General features: G+C 42.3%; 1 long non-coding RNA gene across 4 annotated transcripts in view; it reads left to right on the forward strand.

The window, feature by feature from the left end:
* The window catches only part of LOC138799108 (uncharacterized), a 61,989-nt gene that overhangs the window by 41,789 nt on the left and 6,547 nt on the right, over positions 1-13,653 (forward strand). For 3 of the 4 annotated variants that reach the window (XR_011364217.1, XR_011364219.1, XR_011364218.1), the window contains exon 2: positions 11,019-11,142. This is a non-coding gene — a long non-coding RNA (uncharacterized lncRNA). Of the gene's footprint in view, positions 1-11,013; positions 11,143-13,653 lie in introns of all 4 variants that reach the window. The other variant, XR_011364216.1, reaches the window with a different exon arrangement.

Genomic DNA, 13,653 nt, shown 5'->3' on the forward strand with positions numbered 1-13,653 from the left:
TAGCAAAACTATATTAAAAAAATCTAAATCCAATTTTTTTAGCTATATAGATAAACTATCTTTTTTAATAATGTTCGCGTATCAAAAACAGTGATAGAAAAGTGTTGAAATCTGATTGTATTGTATTGTGTATGCTTCATTGTTTCTCTCATTGTTCGACTGCTCAGTCATTAGAGAGTCAGTTTTGTACATGACTATATAAATACAACATAAAACTAAAAACTGAAATACGAACAAACTAGAGTAAGGGTCCTGTTACACCAAACTATCATAGGCCGTTCTTGGCCGATTACTGGCTGTTTTGGCCGGTAATCGTTTGGTATCATAGAGCATGTTTTAAGACGATTATCTGACATACACAAGGTTGATTGCTGTCATAAAACATGCTATTTAAATGACAACGATGTAATAAAAGTGGCAGTGTGCATGTAATAGCGCAAACAGCAAGCGGGGAAAGAGGAGCAAGCGAGCACTGACCTGACAGATCGGCGCTCGCTTGCTCCTTAATATCTGGCGGGTCCATGCCAAATGTCTACATCGGGGCCAGTGAACGTTTAGCTATGCCCCTGAATTGGGGATGTGGACAAGAATAGGATCTTGGGCAGATATACAAGCTGCAGTACCTTCTATGAGATAATATTTATAGGCCCTTCTAATAGAGCGCTAAGGTTTTTAACTAAATACTATGGACTGACTTTTTTATTTTTAATGTAAGCAGCTTCAACACCCCAAGTACTTTCCTTTTACCGTCACTTGCCACAGCCCTGAGTTTTGAATTACCTCTAACAAGCACTACCCCAAGAGCCGGTGCATATAACCTAGAGATAACCGCACAGAGACGTGAGCGGAGATCTTCATCAGGAAACACCTTATTCAGAAGAATGATAGATGTCACAAAATGCATAAGGATCAACATGACTATAGACAGCACAGTAAGGACAGCACGACGGTGGGCATCTACAAGGACACCACAATTTGTCTTCATGGTGCTTCGCATTCTCTTCCCGTGCTTTGCAAGAGATAGTATTATAAAACCAGCTGAAACACAGCTTAACAATGCTGGACATGTGTACCCACAGGACAAAATTAAAAATGTATAGTCTTTATAATATCTTTCCAATTGTGTATCATAAAAGCTGGTGAGGGAACTTATGTTAGGAAAAGGAGTGTCGGAGCTAGAGGAGGGTTCTTGCTTTGTAATCCAGAAAAGTGGTAGCCCCATGACTGTGGATACAAACGCAAAGCGAAGGATGACATTTTTGTGGGATTCAAAGTATAATCGTCTAAACTTGTGCAGAAGCCAGTGGTTGAATACGACAATTTTGAGACAGAAAAAAATGCACATACTCCCAGCCATTAACATGCTATTATGAGTGGAGATCATCATCATGGCAAAGTTAATTCGGCAGAAGGTGTCGTTATTCCAGACATTATCACAAAGCCAGCTGACGCTAAACCACATTTGCAGACAGAGATTAGAAAAGGCAACACTACATATGTAGTAATCGGAGGCGTTCAGATTACCCCTTACTTTCCAGTCCCATAGATTGACTGTAATGGCAAAGCCATTGATAGTTACTCCTGAGAAAGAAGCCACAGTAAGAGCTATCTGAATGATTGCGAGCATCATGGAGACTGTGGTGTGAAAGTCAAAGTAGGTAGAAGACAGATAGATGCAAAGTACAGGAGCATTGAGTTACTTCTGCCACCAATAGCTCCATGCCTGTTTCATAAGAGGGAGGGTGAAGGAAGTAAGATCAGTGGTTTGTTGTAGGCATAGCCATATTCTGCACAGAACTGAAATCCTACTAAAATTTACAGCACTATTTGTACAACTGTTTACTTGATTTTATAGTAAATTTTCATGCAAGTTGTGCTGTGAATTCCCAGTACACTAAAACAAACTCATAAGAGAAACAGATCACTGATCTAAGGGAGACCAGCCAAAGATAACACTAAAGGCCCTATTCCACCAACAGATCTGACGACAGATTATCTGCCAAAGATTTGAAGCCAAACCCAGGAACAGACTATAAACAGAGAACAGGTCATAAAGGAAAGACTGAGATTTCTCTTCTTATCAAATCCACTCCTGGGTTTGGCTTTAAATCTTTGGCAGATAATCTGTCATCAGATCTGTTGGTGGAATAGGGCCTTAAGGGCTGCCTATTAAAGCGCTCAATGCAGTGAAATCCTAGATGCACTGCTCCCTGGGAAACACAAGAGCCACCCCTTGGCTGGGTCCTTCCCGGAGGGATATCTGGCTAGTCCTGTGTTTCGAGACTCTTCGATGAGGCTCCATGGGCTCCTTTTTTGCGTGTTCATGTTTTCCAGGGAGCAGTGCACCTAGGATTTCACTGCATTGAGTGCTTTAACCGGCAGCTGGCAGTGTTTTCTTTGGCTGGTCTCCGTGAAATCAGTGATCTGTTTCTCTTATGGCTTTACTAGGCATTGCTCCCACCTAGCCAGTATCCTGCTTAACACTGATGAGGGGCAACACCCCGAAACAGCTGTATGTGGATGGTTACCTGGCCTTTGTTTTCCCTTGTCATGACATTGACTTATAGGGCCACTTAATATGGTGGTTTCCCTACAGGAGCCACCCCTTGGCTTGGTCTTTCCAGGAGGGATATCTGGCTAGTCCTGTGTTTCGAGACTCTTAGATGAGGCGCCACAGGCTCCTTTTTTGCATGAAACAAACTCATAGCATGTTGATCTTGAGATATGTTCTTGTCTGAATAAAATTCAACGTGTATTTCTATTCAAAAAGATTCAAGGCTGGATTGAACTGGATTAGTTAATTATTATTCAATTGGCCTATACCTTGGCTTTACCATACAGAAGGAGGTAGCATGCTACTTTTATGGTGAAACCTGCACAGCACATTTCTATTCACATTTATAACTCGAATAACTCGCATACATGGAATACAGACTATATGGGATTGACCCAAAATTTATAATATAGAAGAGGACTGACAAAGACCCACATGTCAGAGTCAAAACAACGCCTTTCAATGTACTTCACATTATTGCAATCAAGAAGATTAGTTGATTGGAATGCTGGATGTCTTACCCTTTGTCGATTAATGCAAAATTCATATTTGTTTGTTTTTTCCTATATTTGGATGGAAATTTTAAATTCCCTCCACATGCAACATACTGCAAATCCCCAGCACCTAAATTCACCCTAAGGGTACAATAAATGGTCAATCCTGTAAGAAAAGAAACAAATATTGATCATTAACACAAGTCCTTACAATGATTAGAGTAAATATGATGCTATATATATGACGTTATTAGATCATACAGATCATTACCGAATGTCCAGTTCCATAGATCCACCACTTCACATCCTTTGGAGATTGAATGTAACAAGACCAAATATAATAAGATCAAATGCTATTGTAAAATAAAAGATAGAAGCACAGGTGCCTGGGGTCAAAATAGACAATGGAAGCAAATAACAAGACCACTGTTTTACAGTTTTCACCGATAGTTCCTTTACATTTACCTTTACAGTAGCGAACCAATCTGTGATGAGCAGTGGCGAATGAGAATATGATTTTGAAAAGATGTACAAACTGCATTAGATATTAATAATTATTACTATTATTGAAGCTTGGAGTGTTCAGTCAGTTTTCATCAATTGCTAAAGATTATAATATCAAAGCAAGATTAACAATTTTATAAATGGACCAGTAAATTGTGGACATGTAATTTCTATCGCTGGGCTTTAACTTGAAAAGATATGCACTTCTTCAATCTACTTGTTCACGCAACCCTAATACCCTAGCCAGCTTCATTTTCATTCTAGTTGTGACTTTTCGGAGTTTGGAATTACCTCTGACCAGAACTATCCCAAGTGCCGGTGCATATAACATCGAGAGGAACTCGCAAAGAAGTAAACGTAGATCTCCTTCAGGAAATACCGAGGTTCTAATAATAATGGATGTCACAAAGTACATAATGATCAATATGAGCAAAGATAAGACTGTAATGGCAGCATGTCGGTGTGCTTCTATAAGGACCCCATGCTTTTTCTCCATGGATTCTCGCATCCTTTTAATGTGTTTTAGGAGAGATTCTAATATACAAGCAGCGGAAAGCAAACTCAGCAGCAATGGATATGTATAACCAAAGGTCAGGAGCACAATTTGATATAAAACCACATAGTTGAACTCAAATGTATTATTAGTAATAGATAAGGAATTAGTATTACTTAAAAGATGGTTAGACTTAGTTAGTTGTTCCTTCCTTATCACAAAGAGAGGTATTCCTAGGATGATGGAGCTAATGATCGAGTAAAATAGGACTTTTTGCAGTGATGTGTGGAGATGCCTTCGGAAGTACCTAAGTAACCAGTTTTTGGACATCACAATTTTGGTACAATAGAACACACACAAGAGTCCGCCCATTTTAAAGCTCCATTGAGTAGAGATTATCATCAAGGAGAAGGCATTTTGGCAGATGATGCTATAGCTCCCAACAAGGTCACAGAACCAGTTGAATCCAGACCACAACTGCAGTGAAAGGTTTGATAAGGCAACACTACATATATAGTAGTCAGCGATGGATAGAGCACTGCAGAATTTCCAGTCCAGTAGATTGACCACTAGTATGAAGCCATTGGTGATGAACCCCAATAAAACTATCGTAATATGAACAGAAATAAGAAGTAAGTCAGAAGATGAATACATGATGGAGGAAGTGCTGAAGGTGAAAGCTCGATGTCAGGATAGATCAGAGACAAACAAATGCAAAATATGGGAGCATTGAGTTACCTTTTCCTCTAATGGTTCCGTGGCAGTAACACGCCAGTTTTAGATGAGGGTGGGTGGAGGGTATAGAATTTTTTATTTTGCTTGTTGTTTGAAGCAACAATGTACAGACAAACAGTCATACCAATTATCACCTGTTGGAGTTTAACCTTTTTATACCAGCTGCATTGTGTAGTATAGCAATTGTGCCGAATAACATCGGTGTGAAAGTGGGCTATCCTGAAGAACCACTTCTATTAAAGAGGTATTCTCCAGCCCTACATGTGAAGTTGGCTACACTAGAGTCTTTTCATTCATGATCTGCTCAGTGTACCTACGCTGACCCGTTTGGCATGCAATCCATTCTGCTGCCAGAAGTTCATATATCCATGGTCAGTTCCATGGACAAGACCTATTGGATCAAAATGGTTCTCACATGCAGTACAAACCTGGAGTAGTCATATCCATTGATACTTGAAGTTATGGCAGCAGAATGCACCGCTTGTCGATCAGGTAAGCATACATGGTGACAGGTCTTCCCACAGCGTTTCAAAGGGATTCAAGACCCGACCACTGAAAACCTCAATTCTGCCGAGGTGGACTTATTTAAGTGCTTTGGGTCACTGTCCTGGTGTTCATCTCAGATGAACTTTAGGTCATAAACTGATGGCAGATGTTCTTCAGGTTTTTCTGATTGATAGCTAATTCATTAAATATAACAAGTTGTTTAAGTTCTGCAGAAACAGCTCCAGATCAACTCACTACCACCTTCTTGTTTGAATGTTGTTATGTTATTGTCTTATTGTAGACTCTTGCGTTAGCTGTAGAACAAATGTAACTGAATCTGTCCAATCACAGTAGAGAGATAGTATACCGCGGCACTCAGCAGATGCTAATCTTCATGCTTTATTGTAGCCAAAAATACAGGAATTCAATCCGACATTACAGACAGGTGAGGGAGGACGTACATATGGTGCTTATCAGGCGACGGACCGTTTCGTGCGCAAGCGCACTTTGTCACGGTAACTGAATCTGTGTCTTCCAAAAATGACACCTTTGACTCCACATAATAATTTCTCGAAAGTCTTGTGTGAGATTATCAGCCGCCTTATGATACTGATGTCAAAGCAACATTGGGCAGCTATTGAATATTCTGTGTGGGCATCTACACATGATGCCCCTAACATGCTTCCATCCCTCTCTTTTCTTGGAAGTTATCATCATGTCTTTAAGTGAGACACCTAAAACCTGCAGTTCTATGTATGTTTATCTTGGTTCTTCTGTGATCTCCTAAATAAATTGTTAATGTGCTCCTAGTAAATGTTCAGTGGAGAATCATAATGTGGGTGGTTCGGATGGCCTCCCTGGTCTCGAGGCTCCTGGGGGGCTTACAACTATCCAAACCACCTACATCTGATATTGTCCTAGAGCAGAGCATCACTCGGGGGTCCACTGAAGGATGCTCCAGTGGGCCCCCGAGTGATGTCCAGTTGCAGGGCAGTCCCTGACAAACGGCAACCTCTGTAACATACCATGCCTTTGCTGGAAGACAGAGGAGGAGAGCAGCAGCAACGGGGAGCTAGGTGGTGAGTTTTTTTCTTTTTATGTTTTATTATCATCATGGAGGCCATCTACTAAAGGGGGGGGCTACACAAGAGAGAGCCATCTACCAAAGAGGGAACTACACAGGAGGGGGCTATCTACTAAAGGGGGACCTATAAAGGGGGCCATCTACTAAAGGGAAACCTACAAAGGGGACTATCTACTTAAAAGGGGACCTATACAGGGGGCCATCTACTAAAAGGGAGCCTACACAGGGGGATATCTACTATAGGGGACTTGAGAGAGCGCATCACTCTAGGGTCCCATGCCTGGACATCAATGCACGGGAGGGGGGGGGGGCCAAGGGGGAACTGTATGGGCGCAGGAATTGGCAGACAGGCTGGGGCACAGGGTACATTTACTTCACCCCTAGGAATGTTGGCAGACCAGCCACTCATAGAAATGTTTTCCATTCTTTCAGTGCCCTGAGAATTGCTTTTCTACTCCTTTCACACTGTTAGAATGGCATTATGTGCAGCTTTTTGACAAAAATAATAGATTAAACTCACCCGCCCCTGTTCCTCCATAGCGACACTCCTGGGTCTCGTTGACGGCCGCCGGATGTCATTTTTTGCTGGTATCCAGATACGTTACGTACCCAACTCTTCCAGCTGGACTGCCACGGCCCGTCTGAGCAGGCACCAGTCAGTGACTCTGGCGGTGTCCTGCCCTAGTCACCGATTGGCTCAGCAGGCAATTTATCACCCGGGTACATGACGTTGCCTCTGTGGCTGTCGGCTATCAAGGGAACCCGCGACTGGTGCTATGGGGCACAAGGATAGTTAAGTTTACTTTGTTTATTATTTTTCTGCACTCCCCTGCCTTCCTCCTGTTTTTCAGTTCCATGGGACTTCTCCTTTAATAAAGCAGCAATAACAAGAGGTAATTAAATGGTTGCGTGCATCATGGAGATTATGGCGTGAAAATATAGTCAAAGTAGGTTAGAAGACAGATGGATACAAAGTACAGGAGCATTGAGTTACCTATACCAGCGATAGCTCCAAGCCCTTTTCAGAAGAGAGAATGCAAAGCAAAATTAGTTAAGTAAAATTTGTTTCTGCTTAGAAAAGTCATTATACATACATAGTACTATGCAAATGTTTTAGGCATGTGTGGAAAAAATGCTGCAACGTAAGTTTGGGTCTAAATTTTTATTCTGCTACAGGACAATGTCATTAAAAGCTATTGGCATAAAAGAGAACAGTAAGTCCTGAAAGTGATGATATGGCCCCCATAGAGCCCTGTTCTCAACATCATTGAGTCTGTCTGCCATTACAGTGGTTATTATACCAAGATGTTTGGAACAGCCTTGCTGCCAAGTGCCTTCGAAAACCGTTTGCAAGTCCTTACCATTGGCCTTGCCTCTTGCATACATGGGTTTCTCCACTTACTGTCCACCTATATAGTAGTACTGGAGAAAACCAAAAAAGACACCGTGGAGGCGCACATAGCATGATTCTGCAGAGTTAGAATTGAGAAAATGCGCTAATATTGTGCCGCTCACCTTCGGTGGTCGTGTTCCGAGGACCAACAGTAGCATGTTTGGAGTAAAAATCATCTGCTGCCCATTCCTCAGTATCAAATACAACAATTTATTGCACAGATTACACTTTTCGAGGGGGCCTGCCTCTTTATCAGGTCCACAACCGTGGCGGCGCCCATCAGGTCATATGAACATTTTTTTATATGTCTTCACTATTATCCTTTTTGATTTGATATACTATTCTCAGCACCCAATGTTGTTCTCTATTCTTAAAGTTGTTCTTCCAATCATTGCTTTCCATTCCTGTGGGTATCTAGTTATGCCAAAAGGGTTATATAATTGGTCAAACCATATGAGATAAAGCTAATAGTCTCCTACCAAACACCTCACCTCCCTTTCCTAAAACTTTTTATGAACGTCATTTGACTACGCCACCCCTCTCCAGGGCCTAGCCATATGGCTTCAACACACGCCTACCCTTACCTAATCCAATTTGGTAAACAATATATAAATATTTTTTCCAGCTGCCTGCAATTGTTCACTATGTAATCATTTAGTAGGGTGTATCCCATAATCTTTGTGCCCCAGATGTCACACTCAATGCTGTCCTGGGCCACTATGGTGTCCCACCACGGGTTTTGCTATTGGTTATACCCTTTGCAAAAGCCTGTACTTTTAAAGGTTAAGTGGTAATGTAGTAGTATCAGAATTTTACCACAAGATGTTATTGTAAGTATGTATACCTAGCTATTGCACGGCTGTAGTATTCAAAGGGTTATTGTTTGTGTACCACATGGATCTGCACACCAATGAGAGTTCTTTCTTCTATTCTCCTATCTTATCTCTTTTTACTTCTTACACATACACTCCTCACCCACTCACAGCACACCTTATATGCGCTGTAGGAAAGAAGTCACATGGGTAGAGGAAGTGTAGGGTCTTTTGCCTTTGGACTCTGTAGAGGAAGGACACCAGCCAGAAAGCTCCCTACAGCAGTCCAGTTTGGCCAGGTCCCCAGTCTCAGTCGTGGTCTAGACGAAGAGCACATGAATCCAGGCACAGTTTCTTCTTAAGCAACCTCACTACACACTATGTAGTGTTAAGCTTCTACTAAAGAGGACAAGTCAGGGATCACCCTAACCCACGCCATGGACAAGGAGAGACACAGTGCAGGACAGTTATGCTCAGCCAATCGCGGCCGCAGCTGATGGCCGTCCAAAGATTACATCATTGTTACAAGACGGCGGATGGGGGTTGACACGGATCAGGTGAGTATAGAGCACTACACTTCCGGGTCTAGCGTGGGTGGGGGGAAACACGGGGAAGGGGGCCATTCACTAACATAACATACATTACAAAGTTGTATAACTTTGTAATATGTGTTATTTAGTGAATAATTGTTTAGCACCGCACTACCCCTTTAAAGTAAATTAATTCAAACCCAAAAACTTCGGCCGTTGAATAACACCTAGAGGTCTTTTAGGGTTGTATAATCTTTTCCAGGCAACGATAATCAATGGTCGAAGGTTAGGGTTCAGCTGAGTTTGCTATAAGTTTGCTAAACTCTAGAGGTAAACAAAAACATGATGTACTTAGCTATGAATACAGACACACAATGCACACCCAGTTGGAGAGTAGTTTTCTAATATGCCTGCTCTTGAGCAGCCATATTATGCATGAACCATCAAGTTCCAAAGGACCTTCCTTGTGCTTTGTGCACCCCACTTTTGGGTATGAGTCGGATCACACAACAGTGCAGAAGGTATGTATGTACTGCTTCGGTGATCTGGAAACTGACAGCCAGGATATATGCAAAGATTTACTTTGGTATCTGCTGCACATCTCTTGGGTACACAGAGATGTGTGGCCAATAGCGATAAATTTTAAAGGCCGCATAAAAGATGCAATCAGCCGAGGAACATGTCAGGATTGTATCTCTGCGGAGTGTGATGCGCCCCTCGGCTTGTGCTGTGCGGCCGAGAAGGCGCTACTTTCTTGTATTCTGTTTCTGTGTTTTGTTTTGCAGTGTCTGAACATTGGTTTATCTGCTCACTTTGGTGGACACACCCAACTTCACCTGATGATTTCTGTCTGGCCATGTCATGGTTAATCTGTGTTTTGGTTCTGCTGTGACTCATAGGTCTTCCTGCCAGTGGATGTGTTTGTTCTCAGGTGTCTGTGCTTGGAGATCAGGGGGATGGTCCAATTATGTCCTGGACCAGAGCCCTGACCTCCTATATAACTACCCCAGTCTGTGCACTCAATGCTGGTTTTGACTTAGGGTACTATTAAGTAAGGATTATCCCTCCATGTAATAAATACAACGATCAGCCGGTGACAACGATCGTCGTCTGATCGTTGATATAGGTTTGGACCTATTTTCGTCGGGCGCCGACCGTGCACCGCTACGTGTAATAGCAGGGCGTGACTGACGATATACATTACCTATCCACGTTCCAGCGCTGCTGCTGCGGTCTTCTTCTCCCCGGGTCCTGCGCGCTCGAGCTTCAAAGTGGCCTGTCAGCTGACAGGCCACCCGGCCAATCACAAGCCTGTGATTGGCTGAGCGGCCTGTCAGCTGACAGGCCACGCTGAAGTTAGAGCACGCGGGACCGTGGAGAAGAAGACCGCAGCAGCCTTGGAACGTGGATAGGTATTGTATATAGTTAAGCAAGGGCTGCAAGGACATCGGTAACAATGTCCTTGCAGCCCTTGTTTAACGATTATCAGGCCGTGTAATAGGCCCAGTAAACGAGCAACGATCTAGCAGATCGCTGCTCGTTTACAGGTATTATCGGGCCCCCATCGGCCCGTGTAATACCACCCCATGTCTCTGCCCGCTTGTGGCTTCTGTTTATTTGTATCTCCTGATCTTTGCCTTGTATCTTTGACCTCCCTTGCTTGCCGACTGCTCCTAACCATATTGCTTGTACTTTGAATACACCTTTTGAATTCTGATTTTTATCTTTTGCTGCCCGATTGTTGTGACCCGGACTGTTTACTATTCTTTATTGTGTTTGTTTGTCTGTCTTGTTCTGTGTGCACCTATACTAGTGCAGGGACCGCCTTCGTGGTTGTCCGCGGCTACCTAGGGCCGTTTGACGCAAGAAGGTAGGGACAGTTGGTGGGTTCAGCGTCAGGGCTCACTGTCTTGTCTTGTCCCTGCCAGAACAGATGTTTTCCTGCTCCTCGGCTGATCGCTGTCACTTTTACACTGCCTGGTTATCAGCTGAAGGATCGTTTCAGGCAGCAACCCTGGCCAATAATCAGCCCTTGTAAAATGCCCTCAAGAAAGCAGGTAAGAACAAAAAAGAGCTCACCGCTAATAGCAAGATAGTAAGAACAAAGTTAACCGCTCAATATAAACTCCATCCATGTTAAATGTATCTGATAATTTATTTTGATAAAACCATCTGATTTTACTATACATGCTGCTGTAGCTGTATTCTTGAGTTTCTTCTAATTTTTCTCTCCTTGACACAAGTTATCCTGTATTCATTAAAACTACAGATGACAGCACAAAAAATTAGCCCTCACACAACCCCTTCCGACTGAAAAAAAAAAAAAAAAACAGGAAGGACTAATTAAGTACCAGAGCCCATTTTTAAAAAAAATCTTACCTGTCTGAATTTATGCTATCATAGATTTGAGATGCTTTAACATATCTAAGTGATTGCAAGGTTGTTTTTTTGTGACATATTGTTCCTTAGGTTGGTGGTAAATTTTGGTTAATATCTGTACAATGTTTTTGGTAGAATGCCCACATTTAATTTAAAAAAATGGAAAAATTAGCTTTTTTTCTAACTTTGAAATTTCTGCCATCATTGTGCGGGTTAAATCACGTTTTATTGCCAGTGTCATTACACTTGTGGCAATACCAAATATGCGTACTTTTTTCCCCCTACATTGATTATTTGCATTGGGGATATGGGGATTGTGTGTTTATTTGATTTTATTTTTTTATACAGTAAAGTAAAACAGGTGACATATCAATTCTTTGGGCAGAAGCGGAGGTGCGCAAGGCATCCCATTGACACACTGAGCCAAGTGGGATTCCGGGGCAGAATTTAGCCTGTTTTACACAGCATGAACATACACTTACATCCTATTTTACTGTCCAGCTAGGAGACTATTAGGAACTATCGAATTATCTGATGACATATATAATACACTGCAGTGCCAATATGATCGGCTTCTGTCCCAGGACATCAGGGGCCTGGTACCATGGCTCCCAATGGGGCTCTGCGGTTGCTTCACAGAGCCCCAATAGTGAACAGAGGGAGATTCCTCCCTCTGTTATCCCTGACAGATGTGATAGTCACACTATAGTGTTAGCTGTCATCATCAAAAAGAGATTCTGGTCCTGACAGTTACGGCTGGGACCCACTGCGGATGACATCGGCACAGCTTCTGTGCCATCCAAGAAAATGTCATAAACACAAGGGCAGAATGCCCAAAGAAATGCCTATGAATTACCTGGAGGCTAAAACTAAATTTTTTTTATTGTATATACGATTGTATATAAGATAACATCCCGCAGCACTTCACCTTAAAAGATTCATCCTTATTGTATCCAAAAACACATAACATGACATAAAGGAACGCACACTCCCCGACAACTGTTTTGCGCTATCAAGCGCTTTGTCAAGGCATCATGGGTAGTGGCACGTCCTCCCAATGAAATACATGTAATCACAGCTAATTTGCATAAAAACAATTATATAAAAGCATGTATACAAAAACCTCAGAGATATACACTGTAATCATTCCTATCATTAAGGCCGAGACTGCCCACTGCTTCTGTCTCTATTACATAGCGGGCTTCCACTTGTAGAAGCTTCTTATGGGGATTCCCTCTTCCATCTGGTTTAACCCTTATCAAACCTGCAAATTTTAAAACATTTCTATAAGATCTGTGGTACTCCCTCATAGGCGCTATTAATCGGTGACAACCTTTATCAGTAATAAGTGAATGTATATGTTCTTTCACCCTTATCGGTAATTTTCTAATGGTTTTTCCAATGTAATAGAAAATTACAAAGACAAAAAAGTGCATATACAACATTTTTTGTTTGACATGTGATAAAATCCTTTATCATATATTCTTTACTGCCTACTCTTATATATGATGTATGATTTCATTGCCAATGCTTTTGAAAAAGCGGTGAAAGTAGATAGAAGAGAACTTATTTTTAAGAACAAGGAAAAAAAGGATAGATTTATTTTTTCTTTTGAATATAGTCCTATATCTGATGCATAAAAACGTAATCCATCAGAACTGGTATCTACTTAGAGAGGACAAACACCTTAGGCTGCAATCACACAACCCACGGACAATTTTAGGTATCATTGAATTGAATGTGGACATTCACATGATCCGTGGTGCGACGCCAACCTTGGAAAAATGGGGCATGTCCTAGTGCGGATCGGGGCACGGGGCTCCTGTCATGGCATCTACTACTCACCTATCCCCCCCGTGCTGACCGGCTTCATGTCCACCAGAAGTGGTCGAGACTACGCTGCCTACCTCTCCCGGGAGCGTAGTCTGGTGAGCGTGTCTAGCCGATCTGCACAGGGGAATAGGTGAGTAGTAGATGCAAAGACAGGAGAGGGCTCCGGCTGGGGGATCTGTGCTGCGATCCATCTCCGGATCGTGTCACGGATCGTGTGAATGAGCCCTTTGGGAAAGAACTCAACTACTCGCCCCCCCAGTGTCATTTGGCAGAAGTAGGAAGTGGAGAAATCATATATATAAGAGTAGGAGGTAAAGAATATATGATAAAGGATTTCATTTCATTGATGTGGTCGA

Source organism: Dendropsophus ebraccatus, chromosome 8, assembly GCF_027789765.1.
Source record: "Dendropsophus ebraccatus isolate aDenEbr1 chromosome 8, aDenEbr1.pat, whole genome shotgun sequence".
Classification (NCBI taxonomy): Eukaryota; Metazoa; Chordata; class Amphibia; order Anura; family Hylidae; genus Dendropsophus; species Dendropsophus ebraccatus.